Here is a 20,277-nt window from a genome sequence, read left to right on the forward strand (position 1 = left end):
CGGGGAGGCCGTCTGGGACCAGGGACTTAAGCCCCTGTCCCTAGCCGCCCCGATTCCCACAATTTGCCCCCGCGATCCTTTGCTCTTTTGGAGTGCTTTCAACCAGTCTACAAGTTAATGCTGGTCCCCAGACACAGGGCACTCTCGCTCGTATTGGGGTATTACTTTTGCACTGGTCGCCTCTGGTGGCTCCCTCCCCCTTTTGTTTATCTTCCGATATCAGTCCGCTGTTCCCATTCCGCTTTACCTGCTCACTGGCGTCTTCTGCCCCTGTAGAGATCCAGACGTGTATAATTCTGATCTCAGGCTGATTTCATGGGTGATCGGAGTTCTTTGGTAGGTAATCAGCTCACTTTGGGGTACCAGCTGAAAAGACGCCTCTTCCTAGTACCCCGCCATCTTGTCCCCCCCTGTTTCTATCTTTTGAAACAGCTTCAGAAGAAAAAAATTAAAAGATATTCAAATTGGCAAAGAAGAACTCAAAGTCTCTCTCTTTGCAGAAGAGATGATGCTTTATATGGAAAACCCAAAACACTCCACCCCCAGACTACTAGAACTCATACAGCAAATCAGTAATGTGGCCTGGATACAAAATCAATACACATAAATCAGTTGTTTCCTTACACACTAACAGTGAAAAAATAGAAAGGGAAATTAGAGAATTGATTCCATTTATTATAGCACCAAGAACCATAAAATACCTGGGAATAAACCTAACCTAAAGAGGTTACCTTACCTACCTGAAGAGGTAAATAATATAAACTCAAGGAACTACAGAACACTCATGAAACAAATTGAAGAAGACACAAAAAGATGGAAGACCATTCCATGCTCATGGATTGGAAGAATAAACATTATTAAAATGTCTATACTGCCTAGAGCAATCTATACTTTCAATGCCATCCCAATCAAAATCCAACCAGCACTTTTCAAAGATTTTATTTATTCATTTGACAGAGATCACAGGTAGGCAGAGAGGCAGGCAGAGAGAGAGGGGGAAGCAGGCTCCCTGCAGAGCAGAGAGCCCAATTTGGGGATTGATCCCAGGAACCTGAGATCATGACCTGAGCCAAATGCAGAGCCAACCAGGTGCCCTTTCACGAGCATTTTTCAAAGAGCTGGAACAAACAATCCTAAAATTTGTATGGAACCAGAAGAGACCCTGAATTGCTAAGGAAATGTTGCAAAGGAAAAACATGTTGTTTCCTGTTCTGTTAATTTTGGCCATTCTAACTGGTGTAAGGTGATATCTCAATGTGGTTTTAATTTGAATCTCCCTGAGGGCTAATGATGATGAACATTTTTTCATGTGTCTGATAGCCATTGTGTTGGAGAGGATGTGGAGAAAGGGGAACCCTCTTACACTGTTGGTGGGAATGCAAGTTGGTGCAGCCTCTTTGGAGAACAGTGTGGAGATTCCTCAACAAATTAAAAATAGAGCTTCCCTATGACCCTGCAATTGCACTCCTGGGTATTTACCCCAAAGATACAGATGTCGTGAAAAGAAGGGCCATCTGTACCCCAATGTTTATAGCAGCAATGGCCACGGTCGCCAAACTATGGAAAGAACCAAGATGTCCTTCAACGGATGAATGGATAAGGAAGATGTGGTCCATATACACTATGGAGTATTATGCCTCCATCAGAAAGGATGAATACCCAACTTTTGCATCAACATGGATGGGACTGGAAGAGATTATGCTGAGTGAAATCAGTCAAGCAGAGAGAGTCAATTATCATATGGTTTCACTTATTTGTAGAGCATAACAAATAGCATGGAGGACAAGGGGCGTTAGAGAGGAGAAGGGAATTTGGGTAAATTGGAAGGGGAGGTGAACCATGAGAGACTATGGACTCTGAAAAACAGTCTGAGGGGTTTGAAGTGGCGGGGGGGGAGGTTGGGGTACCAGGTGGTGGATATTATAGAGGGCACGGCTTGCATGGAGCACTGGGTGTGGTGAAAAAATAATGAATTATGTTTTTCTGAAAATAAATAAATTGGAAAAAAAAGGAAAAACAACTGGGGGCATAATGTCGCCTGATTTCAAGTTTTATTACAAAGCTGTGGTCACGAAGAGAGCATGCTACTGGCACAAAAACAGACACATAGACCAGTGGAACAGAGTAGAGAGCCCAGATACGAACCCACAACTCCGTGGCCAACTAATCTTCAACAAAGCAGGAAAAAATATCCAGTGGAAAAAAGACACTCTCTTCAATAAATGATGCTGGGAAAATTGGACAGCTATATATAGAAGAATGAAGTTTGATTATTCTCTTACACCATACAGAAAGATAAACTCAAAATGGATAAAAGACCTCTATGTGAGGCAGGAATCTATCAAAATCCTAGAGGAGAGCACAGGCAGTAACCTCTTCAACAACGGCCAGAGGAACTTCTTTCAAGATATGTCTCCAAAGGCAAAGGAAACAAAAGTAAAAGTGAACTTTGGGGACTTCATCAAGATCAAAAGCTTCTGCACAGCAAAGGAAACAGTCAACAAAGCAAAGATGCAACCCATGGGATGGGAGAAGATATTCACAAATGACGCTACAGACAAAGGGCTGATATCCAAGATCTATAAAGAACTCCTCAAACTCAACACCCACAAAACAGATTATCACATCAAAAAATGGGCAGAAGTCATGAACAGACACTTCTCCAATGAAGACTTACAAATGGCTATCAGACACATGAAAAAATGTTCATCATCACTAGTCATCAGGGAGATTCAAATCAAAACCACATTGAGATACCACCTGGCCAAAATTAATAAGACAGGAAAAAACAAGCATTGGAGAGGATGTGGAGAAAAGGGAACCCTCTTACACTGTTGGCGGGAATGCAAGTTGGTGCAGCCTCTTTGGAGAACAGTGTAGAGATTCCTCAAGAAATTAAAAATAGAACTTCCCTATGACCCTGCAATTGCACTCCTGGGTATTTACCCCAAAGATACAGATGTCGTGAAAAGAAGGGCCATCTGTACCCCAATGTTTATAGCAGCAATGGCCACGGTCACCAAACTATGGAAAGAACCAAGATGTCCTTCAACGGATGAATGGATAAGGAAGATGTGGTCCATATATACAATGGAGTATTATGCCTGCATCAGACAGGATGAATACCCAACTTTTGTAGCAACATGGACAGGACTGGAAGAGATTATGCTGAGTGAAATAAGTCAAGCAGAGAGAGTCAATTATCATATGGTTTCACTTACTTGTGGAGCATGAGGAATAACACAGAAGACATTGGGAGATGTTGAAGAGAAGTGAGTTGGGGGAAATTGGAGGGGGGGAGAAACCATGAGACTGTGGATCTGAGAAAGAAACTGAGGGTTTAGAGGGGAGAAGCGTGGATGTTGGGTGAGCCTGGTGGTGGATATTATGGAGGGCACGTATTGCCTGGAGCCCTGGGTATGATACATAAACAATGAATTTTGGAACACTGAAAAATAAAATAAAATATAATTTTAAAATATATATGTATGTATATATGTATACCAGAAGTGTAGAGTATAAAAATATTAACTGTATCTAGGATGCATTTTTTGCACAATAAATTACATCATTGATCATTTTTTAAAAAGTAACTCTAATTCCTCATATCAGAGAGATTTGAAAGGCAGGGTGGGTTTTTGTGGGGGGAAGGGAGAGGAAAATTAAACAAGATGGGACTGGGAAGGGAGACAAAGCATAAGAGACTCAATCTCAGGAAACAAACTGAGGGTTGTTGGGGGTTGGGAGGATGGTGATAGGGTGGCTGGGTTATGGACATTGGGGTGCATATATGCTATGATGAGTGCCATGAATTGTATAAGACTGAGGATATAAGACCTGTACCCCTGTACAAGACCTGTACCCCTGAAGCAAAGAATACATTATATGTTGAAAAAAAGGTAGAAGTAAATGTTTATTAAAAAAAAAAAAAAAGGATCCTGTGATTTTAGACCTGGAAGGACAACTGCTCAAGAAATTTTCATTTACTTGTATGTATGTGATGGTGAGGTTCAAAGGAAAGATGCACTATGAGACAGAGATGTGGATTCCAGTGTCTAAGGTTTTCATTCATATTTACATATATGTATCATACATGCTATATATACATATATATGATTTTTGTTGTATTGTATCTTGTATAACACATAAAATACATAATAAAAAAAGTAATTCTAATCCCTACTGGGTTCCTTAAAGTACAATAAAGGGGTTAAATTATGATTCCACCATAGCATGCCTTAAAAATTCCTTTTTCTGCTTTCCAGTTCTGTCTTATTCCTAGTGGGATCTAAAGTCTTTTCCTGTGTACACTTTGTGCTTTTGCAAGTGTAATCATAAATTGTTTTGTATTTTATTTTAAGGGATTTTTTAATTTAAAAGGATGCATACATATCATTTATGACATAATCAAACAATACAAAAAATTCTAAAGGAAGACCACAACAAAATCACCACAAATTCCATCATATGAAATGGGTATTAAGGAGGACATGCACTGGGTGTGGTGAAAAAATAATGAATACTGTTTTTCTGAAAATAAATAAATTAAAAAAATAAAATAAATTGAAACTTATAAAGTAAAATGATTGAATTAAAAAAAAGGAGGACATGCATTGCACTGGGCACTGGGTGTTATAGACAAACAGTGAATCTTGGAACACTACATCAAAAACTAATGATGTACTGTATGGTGACTAATATAAAATATAATAATGAAAAATAATCAGTGTTAACTTTAGTTGGATGGAGAATTTGAAAAAGTCATTTATATCATCTCATCATATCATTCATGTAATCTTAAAGATTTAACAATTTTAGGGTGGAGTCTTTTGGGTTTTACACATAAAGAATCAGGATACAAATCAATGCACAGAAATCAGTTGCATCTCTATGCATTAAAAGTATGATTGAGAAAAATTAGGAAAGCTATTCACTTAAAATGGCATGAAAAAACCTGTTACCTATGAGCAAACCTAGTCAAAGAAGGAAAGGATCTGGTAACTCTATTTTTAATGGGATATTATGCCTCCATCAGAAAGGATGAAATAAGTCAAGCAGAGAGAGCCAATTATCATATGGTTTCACTTATTTGTGGAGCATAACAAATAGCATGGAGGACATGGTGAGTTAGAGAGGAGAAGGGAGTTGGGGGAAATTGGAAGGGGAGGTGAACCATGAAAGACTATGGACTCTAAAAAACAACCTGAGGGTTTTGAATGGGCAGGGGGTGGGAGGTTGGGGTACCAGGTGGTGGGTATTATAGAGGGCACGGTTTGCATGGAGCACTGGGTGTGGTGCAAAAATAATGAATACTGTTATGCTGAAAATAAATAAAAATAAATTTTTAAAAGAAGAAAGGATGAATACCCAACTTTTGTATCAACATGGAAGGACTGAAGGAGACTATGCTGAGTGAAATAAGTCAAGCAGAGAGAGTCAATTATCATATGGTTTCATTTACTTGTGGAGCATAAGGAATAACACAGAGGACATTCGGAGTTGGAGAGAAGTGAGTTGGGGGAATTTGAAGGGGGATATGAACTGTGAGAGACTGGACTTTGAGAAACAAACCGAGGGTTTTGGAGGGGAGAAAAGTGAGGGACTGGGTGAACCTGGTGGTGGATTTTTTTTTAAAGATTTTATTTATTTATTTGACAGAGAGAGATTACAAGTAGGCAGAGAGGCAGGCAGAGAGAGAGAGGAGGAAGCAGGCTCCCTGCTGAGCAGAAAGCCCGATGTGGGACTCGATCCCAGGACCCTGAGATCATGACCCGAGCGGAAGGCAGCAGCTTAACCCACTGAGCCACCCAGGAGCCCCCTGGTGGTGGATATTAAGGACAGCAGGTATTGCATGGAGCACTGGGTGTGGTGCATAAACAGTGAATCTTGGAACATGGAAAAAGAATAAAATAAAATTTAAAAAATCAGTATCTGGAAAGTAGGAAGGAAAGGATCTATACTACAGATACTACTGAAGGAAGGTTTCTATAAAATGTTGCTTCCTAGGTTTAAGTATATGGCACTCTATGCTTCCACACATACATTTGAAAAGACATCTATCTTTATGAAACAAATATTGGTTGAAAGAAGCATTCTGCATATTCTTGATCCTCCGAGTTACATATATGGCACTGCCTTTATGCTTTCACACAAACTTCATGAAACAAGTTTTTAGTTGAAAGTTGCATCCTACTCAGCCTTGTTTCTCAAAGCCCATTGTACCTTCATTACGCTTCCAAATATACATTTGAAAATGCTACTATCTTTTTTTTGAAATATTTCTTTTTTTTCAATTTATTTATTTTCAGAAAAACAGTATTCATTATTTTTTCACCACACCCAGTGCTCCATGCAAGCTGTGCCCTCTATAATACCCACCAGCTGGTACCCCAACCTCCCACCCCCCCGCCACTTTAAACCCCTCAGATTGTTTTTCAGAGTCCATAGTCTCTCATGGTTCACCTCCCCTTCCAATTTACCCAAATTCCCTTCTCCTCTCTAACGCCCCTTGTCCTCCATGCTATTTGTTATGCTCCACAAATAAGTGAAACCATATGATAATTGACTCTCTCTGCTTGACTTATTTCACTCAGCATAATCTCTTCCAGTCCCGTCCATGTTGCTACAAAAGTTGGGTATTCATCCTTTCTGATGGAGGCATAATACTCCATAGTGTATATGGACCACATCTTCCTTATCCATTCATCCGTTGAAGGGCGTCTTGGTTCTTTCCATAGTTTGGCGACTGTGGCCATTGCTGCTATAAACATTGGGGTTTATACATACAAATACAAATGGCTATCAGACACATGACATACAAATGGCTATCAGACACATGAAAAAATGCTCATCATCATTAGCCCTCAGGGAGATTCAAATTAAAACCACATTGAGATATCACCTTACACCAGTTAGAATGGCCAAAATTAACAAAACAGGAACCAACATGTGTTGGAGAGGATGTGGAGAAAGGGGAACCCTCTTACACTGTTGGTGGGAATGCAAGTTGGTGCAGCCTCTTTGGAGAACAGTGTGGAGATTCCTCAAGAAATTAAAAATAGAGCTTCCCTGAGACCCTGCAATTGCACTCCTGGGTATTTACCCCAAAGATACAGATGTCGTGAAAAGAAGGGCCATCTGTACCCCAATGTTTATAGCAGCAATGGCCACAGTCGCCAAACTATGGAAAGAACCAAGATGCCCTTCAACGGATGAATAGATAAGGAAGATGTGGTCCATATACACTATGGAGTGTTATGCCTCCATCAGAAAGGATGAATACCCAACTTTTTTTTTATGTTTTTTTTTCCAATTTATTTATTTTCAGAAAAACATTATTCATTATTTTTTCACCACACCCAGTGCTCCATGCAAGCTGTGCCCTCTATAATACCCACTACCTGGTACCCCAACCTCCCACCCCCCCACCACTTCAAACCCCTAATACCCAACTTTTGTAGCAACATGGACGGGACTGGAAGAGATTATGCTGAGTGAAATAAGTCAAGCAGAGAGAGTCAATTATCATATGGTTTCACTTATTTGTGGAGCATAACAAATAGCATGGAGGACAAGGGGCGTTAGAGAGGAGTAGGGAATTTGGGTAAATTGGAAGGGGAGGTGAACCATGAGAGACTATGGACTCTGTAAAACAATCTGAGAGGTTTGAAGTGGCGGGGGGGGGGTGGGAGGTTGGGGTACCAGGTGGTGGGTATTATAGAGGGCACAGCTTGCATGGCACTGGGTGTGGTGAAAAAATAATGAATAATGTTTTTCTGAAAATAAATAAATTGAAAAAACAAACAAACAAAAAACAAAACAACAACAAAAAAGAAGATGTGGTCCATATGTACAGCAGAATGTTACTCAGCCATCAGAAAGGATGAATACCCAACTTTTGCCTCAACATGGATGGGATGGAAGGAGGTTATGTTAAGTGGAATAAATCAGACAGAGAAAGTCAATTATCATATAGCTTCACTTACTTGTGGAACATAAGGAATCGCATGGAAGATATTAGGAGAAGGAAGAGAAAAATGAAGGAGGGGCGGAATCAGAGGAGAAGATGAACTATGAGAGACTATGGACTCCAGGAAAAAAACTGAGGTTTTCAGGAGTGGGGTTGGGGGGTGCATTAGCCTGGTGACGAGTATAAAGAAGGGCATGTATTACTTGTATTCATGGAGTACTGGGTGTAATATACAAACAACGAATCATGGAACACTACATCAAAAATTAACAATTGACTATACGGTGAATAATATAACATAATTAAAAAATAAAAATGTGTCTTAAAAATAAATAAAAAAATAAAAAATTAACAATTTTACACAGTATCTTGTTTAATTCATATTTGTCTTGTAATTTTTCTGAAGTGAAAATAAAGGAAGATAAGTTTATTTGATATACTGTCTTTTAGATTCTTTAAGGATAAGAGTAAAAGAGTATGAAAAATATTGGGATGATAATAAATATTTTTTCAATTCAAATTTCCAAAAATAATTTTTTTGGGGGGGTAGGGACAGAGGGAGAAAAAGACAGAATCTTAAACACACTCCATATGGGGCTCTGATTTCACAACCCTGAGATCATGACATGAGCAGAAATCAGGAGTCAGTCTCTGAACCAAATGAGCCATGCAGGTGCCCCTAGATTTTCCAAATTTAGGTAATATCAATTGTTTCCCTACTGTGAAAAATGAAGATATTGGTACACTTACACTTTTTCCCTCTTCTTACTCATTTCTCCTGGATATTATTTGTTAGGCATTTTTTAAAATTTATTTTTTATTTATTTTTAGCATAACAGTATTCATTATTTTTGTACCACACCCAGTGCTCCATGCAATCCGTGCCCTCTATAACACCCACCACCTGGTACCCCAACCTCCCACCCCCTGCCCCTTCAAAACCCTCAGATTGTTTTTCAGAGTCCATAGTCTCTCATGGTTCACCTCCCCTTCCAATTTCCCCCAACTCCTTTCTCCTCTAGAACTCCCCGTGTGTTAGGCATTTTAAAAAAGTATTTCTATTGTTTTCTGTATTCAAAATTCTCTCAGATTTTTGAAAATTTCTTTTTTTGGATACAAATTCTTTTTTTAAATTAAATTTATTTATTTTCAGCATAACAGTATTCATTATTTTGTTTTCTTTTTTTTTCCCAATTTATTTATTTTCAGAAAAACAGTATTCATTATTTTTTCACCACATCCAGTGCTCCATGCAAGCTGTGCAGTATTCATTATTTTTTCATCACACCCAGTGCTCCATGCAATTCGTGCCCTCTATAAGACCCACCACCTGGTACCCCCATACTCCCACCCCCCCCGCCACTTCAAACCCATCAGATTGTTTTTCAGAGTCCATAGTCTCTCATGGTTCACCTCCCCTTCCAATTTACCCCAAATCCCTTCTCCTCTCTAACTCCCCATATCCTCCATCCTATTTGTTATGCTCCACAAATAAGTGAAACCATATGATAATTGACTCTCTCTGCTTGACTTATTTCACTCAGAATAATCTCTTTCAGTCCTGTCCATGTTGCTACAAAAGTTGGGTGTTCGTCCTTTCTGATGGAGGCATAATACTCCATAGTGTATATGGACCACATTTTCCTTATCCATTCGTCCGCTGAAGGGCATCTTGGTTCTTTCCATTGTTTGGCGACCATGGCCATTGCTGCTATAAACAATGGGGTACAGACGGCCCTTCTTTTCACAACATCTATTTCTTTGGGGTAAATACCCAGGAGTGCAATTACAGGGTCATAGGGAAGTTCCATTTTTAATTTCTTGAGGAATCTCCACACTGTTCTCCAAAGAGGCTGCACCAACTTGCATTCCCACCAACAGTGTAAGAGGGTTCCCATTTCTCCACATCCTCTCCAACACATGTTGTTTCCTGTCTTGCTAACTTTGGCCTTTCTAACTGGTGTAAGGTGATATCTCAATGTGGTTTTAATTTGAATCTCCCTGAGGGCTAGTGATGATGAACATTTTTTCATGTTTCTGATAGCCATTTGTATGTCTTCATTGGAGAAGTGTCTGTTCATATCTTCTGCCCATTTTTTGATATGATTGCCTGTTTTGTGTGTGTTGAGTTTGAGGAGTTCATTATAGATCCTGGATATCAACGTTTTGTCTGTACTGTCATTTGCAAATATCTTCTCCCATTCCGTGGGTTGCCTCTTTGTTTTTTTGACTGTTTCCTTTGCTGTGCAGAAGCTTTTGATTTTAAGGAAGTCCCAAAAGTTTATTTTCGCTATTGTTTCCTTTGACTTTGGAGACATATCTTGAAAGAAGTTGCTGTGCCTGATACTGAAGAGATTACTGCCCATGTTGTCCTCTAGGATTCTGATGGATTCCTGTCTCACATTGAGGCTCTTACACTGTACAGAAAGATAAACTCAAAATGGATAAAAGACCTCAACGTGAGACAGGAATCCATCAGAATCCTAGAAGATTTTTGAAAATTTCTCCACCATTGAGTTATTATGATGCACGTATGAGTTTCCTATATTTCATCTTTAAGAATGACTTTCATGGATGCTACTTCTGGGAAAACTTTGGTAGTCCTAAAATACAGTAGTTAAATTTAAAACTTCATTGGTACTCTTTACTGTTCTTGCTGTTCAAAGGTGCTTTTCTTCTGAGCAAATAACAAATTCCAAGAATGAGTAATAAGAATTATTAACAGAACTGCATATATTTTAATACTTGAAAAAATATCTTTTTAGCATGCAGAATGTCATACTAATGATTTTTCGCCCTGTCCTCTTAGGACTTCCACCAGATCATTGTGAGGAAATTAAATACAATTTTAAAATCATATTTTCTATCTTATTCTAAATTATGTATAAATTCAGAGTATTTAAAGAGAGCCAAATACCTCCATTTTATTTAATTTTTTAAAAAGGTTTTATTTATTCATTTGACAGACAGAGATCACAAGTAGGCAGAGAGGCAGGCAGAGAGAGAGAGAGAGCGGAGGAAACAGGCTCCCTGCCAAGCAGAAAGCCCGATGCGAGGCTTGATCCCAGGACCCTTGGATCATGACCCAAGCCTAAGACAGAGGCTTTAACCCACTGAGCTGCCCAGGCACCCCAATACCTCCATTTTAATGTCATGCTTTATTCTTAACAGAAATGTGTACAAAACAGAGAAATGCCTTCATTAGTCATTAAAGGAGGGATCTGTTGGATGGATAAAGTTGTGGTCATCAAAAAATGAAACCTTGCCATTTGCCATGACATGAATGGAACTAGAGGGTATTATGCTAAGTGAAATAAGTCAATCAGAGAAAGACAGTTATCATATGATCTCTCTTATATGAGGAATTTGAAGGGCAGGTTGGGGAGGCATGAAGGGAAGGGAGTAAAAAAAATGAAACAAGATGGGAATGGGGAGAGAGACAAACCATAAGAGACTCTTAATCTCAGGAAACAAACCTAGGGTTGCTGGGGGGTGGGGGGATAGGGATAGGGCAGCTGGGTTATGGACATTGGGGAGTGTATGTGCTATGGTGAGAGCTGTGAATTGTGTAAGACTGAGGATTCACAGACCTGTACCCCTGAAGCAAACAGTATATGTTAATTTAAAAAAAGGAGGCATCTGTATGACCAATATTTCAAATGATCTCTTTGTTTGGAGAGGGCCGTACAGCCTTGGGCAATGCACCATGTTAAGGTTTAGGTAATGGGTAATTTCTTTTGTTTAAGTGGAAGAAGGGCTTACTTTAAGTGCAGCATGTGTTCTTAGAAAATTTTTAGGAAAGAATACATGTAGAAGTTGAGGATTTGGGAAATTGATTTCCTTAAGAAGATCCATGTCTGTACTCATATAAGTGAATGAAACCACCTTCAGTGCAGGGACTCAACAATGCTGGGAACTTTCATGAACTGGCCTCCATGTGCCCAGTCCAAAATGAGATTGTAACTATTCAGATATGGCTGACTGTTGAGAGGAAATGTTGGCCCAGGGTTGCTGGACATTTGTCTTGAGAAAAGACATTAATCAATGAATTTTTTTTCTGGTTGTCATCTCCCAATTTTTAAACATTGTTAACTAATTCATAATTTTTTAAAAGAATTTATTTATTTTGACAGAGTGGGAGAAGGAGAGAGAGCACATGTGAGGGGAGCAGAAAGGGAGAGGGGGAAGCACGCTCCCCGCTGAGCAGGGAGCCTGATGAGGGACTGGATCCCAGGATCCTGAGATCATGACCTGAGCTGAAGGCAGAGGCTTAACCCACTGAGCCACCCAGGTGCCCCAACTAATTCATATTTTAAATAATGTGAACCAGTGGTTGATGTGCTGGCCAAATGCATCACACAAGTAGACTTGCTAGTCAATTTTGAACTTCTGATTTCTGTATGACCAGTCACCTGACCTAAATTTAATAGCATCTAAAGAAAATACCAATGAAGTTTGAACTTTTATCAAAATCTTCCCCTCCCCTTTTTTTACTTCCTACAGAGTTATTCTATTTGGTAACTTGAGCCAGAAATGTAGCATGTCACCATAGGCACCTTTGTCTCATTCAGTCACTGGATAACATCTAAACCCAAATCTTTCCACAAAATATTTTCTACATCAGCCCCTCTTTTGCACTCCAGGTAACCTCTGTCATCTTTTATCTGGATTATTATACTAGTATCCAAATTGGTCCTCACACTTCCAGTCTTGCTCCTCTGCCACAAAAAATATTTCCAAAATGAATATATGATCTTGTGATTTTGATGATGCTTCATTGCTAATAGATGAAGACAGATGCTCTTAGCTAGGCCTATAATGGTCATTGTGATCCAGCCACTGCCTATCCTTCTGGCATGTACAACCTGTGTTTTAGCTATGTGGAATTATTTTCAGATCACCTGAGCTGAGCATGGTCTTTCTTACTTTAAGACCTTACACATAGTTTATATTTATTTTTTTTCCCAATTTATTTATTTTCAGAAAAACAGTATTCATTATTTTTTCACCACACCCAGTGCTCCATGCAAGCTGTGCCCTCTATAATACCCACCACCTGGTACCCCAACCTCCCACCCCCCCGCCACTTATGCCCAGAGTAGTCTTCCCAAGTAATCTCAGATGACTCCTGGTCATTTCTGGAGACACACTTCAAAATACCCTTATTAATATTCTTTGAACCCTTTTTCTTCACTTTTTAAAAAATTATTTTATTTCTTCAGTGTTCCAATTGTTTATGAACCACACCCAGTGCCCCGTGCAATACATGCCTTCCTTAATACCCACCACCAGGCTCACCTAAACCCCCACCCTCATCCCCTCCAAAATTCCATTTGTTTCTCAGAGTCCACACTTTTAATCAGTCAGCTAATCACCTCACTGCAAACACAGTTCTCTTGGTCATGTGTATTCATATCTATTACTTTCTCATATGTTTAGTCTCCCTGATGAACATGTAAACTCCTAAAGGACATGGACAGTGTCTTCTCATATGTGTAATTTTAGTACCAAGTATAGTGTCTGTCAATAAAGGAATTAAAAAACTCCTTCCAGTGGATGAATGAGTGAATGAAAGACCTTGATGTTGCACTGATAACACCCACATAATCTGGATCATCTGTACTCTGTCGCCAAACTAATCAGAGAGGAATTGCTGATTGGCCCATCCCACATTCTCAGATTACTTGTTGAAGGAGAGCTATAGAAATGTGAGTATTTTGTCACACATAGGTGGAGCTCAACCATTTATTCCCACAGGCTTGGCTGACTGAGACTGACAAAACTCATCAGGAAAGGTATTGGTGAAATGAGGCAAGGATTTGGAAGAAAAGAGCAATAGGGACTAGACAGTAATGCTGCTGGAAAATAAAGCTTCTCAGGTATTCCCCTAAGACTCTAAATATTCAGATCTGGAGTTTATGTGGTGTGCTTTGAGAGGCAACATAATCCTCCTCCAGTCCCTGGAATTGCACCATTTGTAAACAATTCAGACTCTAATGCATTTTTTAGTGCTACTTGGAATAAACTAATTTGAATGAGATGTGATTTGTTTATTGGTTGATTGGTTTTTAAGAAACCCAGCCAGAGGAGGAATTCAACAACATCAGAGCGGATAAAATTCATCTTGAGAATTTGAGGAAGAACGGTTGAATGGTTTTATTAAAGTCCTCTTGACAAAAGGGAAAGATACTAAGTGAAATATTGAGAAGATGTTAATATTTTAAAAATCCAAAAATCTATTATCTATCTATCCTCTATCTATCTATCATCTATCTATCATCTATCTATCTCATCTATCAATCATCTATCATCTATCTTTGATCTACCATCTGTCTATAGTCTATCTATCTATCATCTATCATCTAATATCATCTATCTGTATCTATCACCTATCATCTATCTACCTACCTACCTACTTATCTATCTACCTATCATCCATCTATCATCTATCATGTACTATCATCTATCTATATCTATCATCTATCTACCTACCTACCTATCTGTTTATTTAAAAGAAGAGACATGAATTGACTTATACAGGAAAGAAGGTAAAGGAAACTAGCACTTATGTGTGCTTTTTGGGTGTCTGAGTTCTGTGTTGTGTAGCCTGAGGGGTTGTGTGTGTGTGTGGGAGGGTGTATGACTTTGAATATTGCCTTGCTGCTTACCAGCTATGTGGATTTGGGTAATTTAAAAAAATTATTTTTTCAGCATAACAGTATTCATTATTTTTTCACCACATCCAGTGCTCCATGCAATCCGTGCCCTCTATAATACCCACCACCTGGATCCCCCAACCTCCCACCCCCCTGCCCCTTCAAAACCCTCAGATTGTTTTTCAGAGTCCATAGTCTCTCATGGTTCACCTCCCCTTCCAATTTACCCCAACTCCCTTTTCCTCTCCATCTCCCCTTGTCCTCCATGCTATTTGTTATGCTCCACAAATAAGTGAAACCATATGATAATTGACTCTCTCTGCTTGACTTATTTCACTCAGCATAATCTCTTCCAGTCCCGTCCAAGTTGGGTGTTCGTACTTTCTGATGGAGGCATAATACTCCATAGTGTATATGAACCACATCTTCCTTATCCATTCGTCCATTGAAGGGCATCTTGGTTCTTTCCATTGTTTGGCGACTGTGGCCACTGCTGCTATAAACATTGGGGTACAGATGGCCCTTCCTTTCACGACATCTGTATCTTTGGGGTAAATACCCAGGAGTGCAATTGCAGGGTCATAGGGCAGTTCTATTTTTAATTTGTTGAGGAATCTCCACACTGTTCTCCAAAGAGGCTGCACCAACTTGCATTCCACCAACAGTGGAAGAGGGTTCCTCTTTCTCCACATCCCCTCCAACACATGTTTCCTGTCTTGCTAATTTTGGCCATTCTAACTGGTGTAAGGTGATATCTCAATGTGGTTTTAATTTGAATCTCCCTGAGGGCTAGTGATGATGAGCATTTTTTCATGTGTCTGATAGCCATTTGTATGTCTTCATTGGAGAAGTGTCTGTTCATATCTTCTGCCCATTTTTTATATGATTGTCTGTTTTGTGTGTGTTGAGTTTGAGGAGTTCTTTATAGATCCTGGATATCAACCTTTTGTCTGTACTTTCATTTGCAAATATCTTCTTGTCTGTAAAGTATGGATAATGTCTTATGTGCAAGTTTTTTGTAGGGAAAGTGTCTGAAACATAGCAAGTAGGCATTCAGTAAATTTTAGTTTTCTTCTTTTAATCCACAGTGGAATAAATAGCACAAATATTGAATGTTGCAGTAAGTCAAGTAATAACAATAGACAAGAACTCAGGTTTATTTTTCATTTCTAGTTCTAGAGGAATCTTGAAGTAATGACTTTAAGCTGGGAATAATTTCTCTACACTGGTGTTTGAATTCTTGGGCCCCATAGGTATTGTTTTCTTTTCTTTTTTTTCAGCCCAAGAAGATAATCTTATTTGCATATTTTAGTCTCTATTGCCTCTTTTCTAAGAGCTGTACTATGGGAAATTTCTTCTTCTACGCTTCATGTCTGAGTTCTGATGAGGGACTGATAACAAGTTAACCCTTAAATCTTTAATTCTAAAGGAAGGTGATAAAGCCAGAGGTGCATCTAAACCACTTGGAACCAGAGGGTGCCCCTCCACTTCATTTTCTTCCTAATTGCTTAACTTTATGATAGACAGGACACAAAATTTTTGTCAGTGTACCTCATGAAGAAATGAGAAAATAAGCAATAAAAGGGACATTTTAAGATATCTAAAGAATCTTTTGAAAATGGACACATTTTCCTTGAAGATTCCATACTTCCTTGTGCTAGATGGCTTTAAAATACAAAGAGAATACTTGTGAACTTCTATTGGTAACTCTATGTTCCTATAAGCAGAGCTTCACTCACTTTCACTTACCATGCTCCCCAAAACTAAGGTAAGGTGTTGCCTAAAATAGGTTTCATAGTTCAGCTTAGTAGCCTTTAAATAATGCCAAATTTTTTATTCTCAGAGAAGGAGCTGCACTCTGCTTGATGGCTTGATTTATTTCCAGTTGAATCCAGAGTTGCCTCATTTTTCATCCTTTTTCTTGCTCATTGACCCTGAAGCTTATATACTCACTTTTGATTGCATTAGAGTGCTCAGCACAGGTTGCAATCAGCTTATGGTAGTATATTAGAAGGTCCTGTCTGATGATAAAAACTGCTATAACACAGGGCACTAGGATTTACATTCCAACTATGAAACCAGCTCACGTAGTGTGTCTGGTATCAACTGACCTCCAATTTCCCACATCCAAAGGTTTATTTATCTATAAAGTTTGGAGGAAGAAGAATTTTGTCTTTGTTTCTCCTAATTTGGCCACTCAGAATTCCTCCTCGGTGCCATGTTCTCTGCACTAACAGTACAGCCATGCTGTGAAGCATGCATTGACATCATTTGGTGTTCTTTGCCACAAAGATGCTTTATCTGTAGAAGACTGACACACAGAGGGTAGTAGAGGAAATCTTTAACTATATATAGCCTATGATCCTTCTTTTCCTAGTGTGATTGCATCAAAGAAATTCAACTTCACAATTTCCACATTGGCGGGGCGGGGGACCCAGTTTCTAAGCCCGTCTTTGTAGATCACATCTGCTGTCTCACTTCTATCTTTTCTTTTATCTACAAGTAGAATATGTTGCTCTCTGAATTATTTTAGAATACTTTTGGTGTAACTTAAAGGAACAATTGCCTTAATATGGACTATAAAAAATTATTGAAAGTCTTTGCAATCTGGATTATAAGATTTTTGTATTACATTTAAGCTTCAAATGAATGTGGTCAAAGGATTATAAGAATCATTCATAAATACTTTATTTATACATATATTACATATATATGTATACACACATACATAAACATATACAATAAAGGTGAGATAAGTTAATTCCAGTGGACTGGTAAAATTTCAGACACTTATAAATTTATACTTACAGATGGAAGAATGTAGCATTACATATGTATGGACAGATCCACTGGCAGAGTGAAAAAAGGTTGGAAAATCAGAAACTGATACTCTTGTCACAGGAGCACTTCTAAATAGCTGCATGATATGGAGAAGTTAATCTCTTTGAGCATCATATACTTTAACTACAATAGAAATTGTTCAGATGAAATTAATTATGATTAATTTTTTTTTCTTCATTTTTTTTTTGTTTCAAGTTTTTATTTAAGTTCTTCTTAGTAGCAGTCTAATATTAGTTTTAGGGTAGAAATCACTTACACATATTTTGCCCAGTTCTCATGGGCATATAATTGCCCAGTACTCATGAAAACTGCCCTCCTTAATACCATCACCCATTTAACCCATCTCCCACTTACCTCCTGTCCATTAATCTTCAGTTTGTTCTATATATTGAAGAGACTCTTATTGTTTGTATCCCTTTCTTGTTTTTCCTTTCCCTATGTTCATCTTTTTTGTTTCTTAAATCCACATATGAGTGAAATCATATGGTATTTTTCTTTTTCTTTTTTTTCCCAATTTATTTATTTTCAGAAAAACAGTATTCATTATTTTTTCACCACACCCAGTGCTCCATGCAAGCTGTGCCCTCTATAATACCCACCACCTGGTACCCCAACCTCCCACCCCCCCACCACTGCAAACCCCTCAGATTGTTTTTCAGAGTCCATAGTTTCTCATGGTTCATCTCCCCTTCCAATTTACCCAAAAGCACATACCCTCCCTAATGTCCATAACCCTACCCCCCTTCTCCCAACCCCCCTCCCCCCAGCAACCCACAGTTTGTTTCGTGAGATTAAGAGTCACTTATGGTCTCAGGTACACAACCTAACCCTACACCTATTTTTCTTTTTCTGACTGACTTATTTCTCTTAGCATAATATCCTCTAGTTCCATCCATGTCATTGCAAATGGCAAGATTTCACATTTTTTTGATGGCTGAGTTATATTCCATTGTATGGAAGTGTGTGTGTGTGTGTGTGTATACATATATATACATGTATATATATGTATACACACACACACACACACACTTCCATACAATGGAATATAACATATATACATATGTATATATATATATACACACACACACACTGTATTTGTATATGTATATATATATATAATATACACATACATACACATACATACATACTTGTGGCATATATATATATATATATATATATATATATATACCACAATTTCTTTACCCATTCCTGAGTTGATGCACATTTGGGCTCTTTCCATAATTTGGCTATTGTTGATAATGTTGCTATAAACATTCAGGTGCATGTTCCCCTTCAAAATAGTAATTTTTTATTCTTTCAGTAAATGCCTGGTAGTACTATTGTTGGGTCATAGGGTAGTTCTATTTTTAACTTTTTGAGGAATCTCCACACTGCTTTGTAGAGTGGCTGCAGCAATTTGCATTCCCACCAACAGTACAAGAGTGTTCCCCTTTCTCTGCAAGCTCACCAACATCATTCTTTCTTCTGTTGTCATTTTTAGCCATTCTGACAGGTGGGATGTAATATCTCATCATGGTTTTCATTTGTATTTACCTAATGATGAGTGATGTTGACCATCTCTTCAGATGTCTGTTGGCCATCTTTATGCTTTCTTTGAAAAAATGTCTATTTATGTCTTTTGCCCATTTCTTCACTGGATTTCTTATTTTTTGTGTGTTGAGTTTGATAAGTTCTTTTTAGATTTTGGATAATAGCCCTTTATCTGAAATGTCATTTGCAAATATATTCTTCCATTCAATAGGTTGCCTTTTAGTTTTGTTGATTTTTTTTTCCTTCTCCTTGCAGAAGGTTTTTATCTCGACAAAGCCCCAGTAGTTCATTTTTGTCTTTGTTTCCCTTGCCTTTGGAGATGTGCCTAGCAAGAATTTTCTGCAGCCACCACTCTGGAAAACAGCACTCTGGATGTTCCTCAAAAAGCTGAAAATGGAGCTACCCTATGGTCCAGCGATTGCACTACTGGGTATATACCCTAAAGATACAAACATGGTGCTCTGAAGGGGCACGTGCACCTGAATGTTTATAGCAGCAATGTCCACAATAGCTAAACTATGGAAAGAACCTAGATGTCCACCAACAGATGAATGGATAAAGAAGATGTGGTATATATATACAATGGAATACTATGTAGCCATCAAAATAAATGAAATCTTGCCTTTTGTGACGATGTGGATGGAACTAGAGGGTGTAATGTTTAGCGAAATGAGTCAATTGTAGAAAGACAGCTATCATAATCTCCCTGATATGAGGAAGTGGGGATGCAATGTGGGAGTTTGGGGGGTAGAAAAAGAAAAAATGAAAGAAGATGGGATTGGGAGGGAGACAAACCATAAAAGACTTAACCTCACAAGACAGGCTGAGGGTTGCTGGGGGGAGAGGGGTTGGGAGAGGGTGGTGCAGTTATGGACATTGGGGAGGGTATGTGCTATAGTGAGTGCTGTGGAATGTGTAAACCTGGCGATTCACAGGCCTGTACCCCTGGGGATAAAAACACATTATATGTTTATAAAAAATTTAAAAAAATTAATAAAAAAGGAAAAAAATGTAAAAAAAGAAGTAAAGTTTAATCTCATGTAATAGTTTGAAAGTATAGAAGAAGTAAAATTATAGTTTATTTTAGGGAGAGAGAAAAAAGAATCTGCTGCAGCCAAGGTTGAAGAGGTTGCTGCCCATGTTCTCCTCTAGGGTTTTGATGGACTTCTTTTGCACAGTTTTCTATAATAAAGATAAATAGAAAAAAGTTAATATACATGTTGCTGTATTTTACAATGTTTGCAACAAACTGTAAACTAA

This window comes from Neovison vison, chromosome 2 (genome assembly GCF_020171115.1).
Source record: "Neovison vison isolate M4711 chromosome 2, ASM_NN_V1, whole genome shotgun sequence".
NCBI classification, from domain to species: domain Eukaryota; kingdom Metazoa; phylum Chordata; class Mammalia; order Carnivora; family Mustelidae; genus Neogale; species Neogale vison.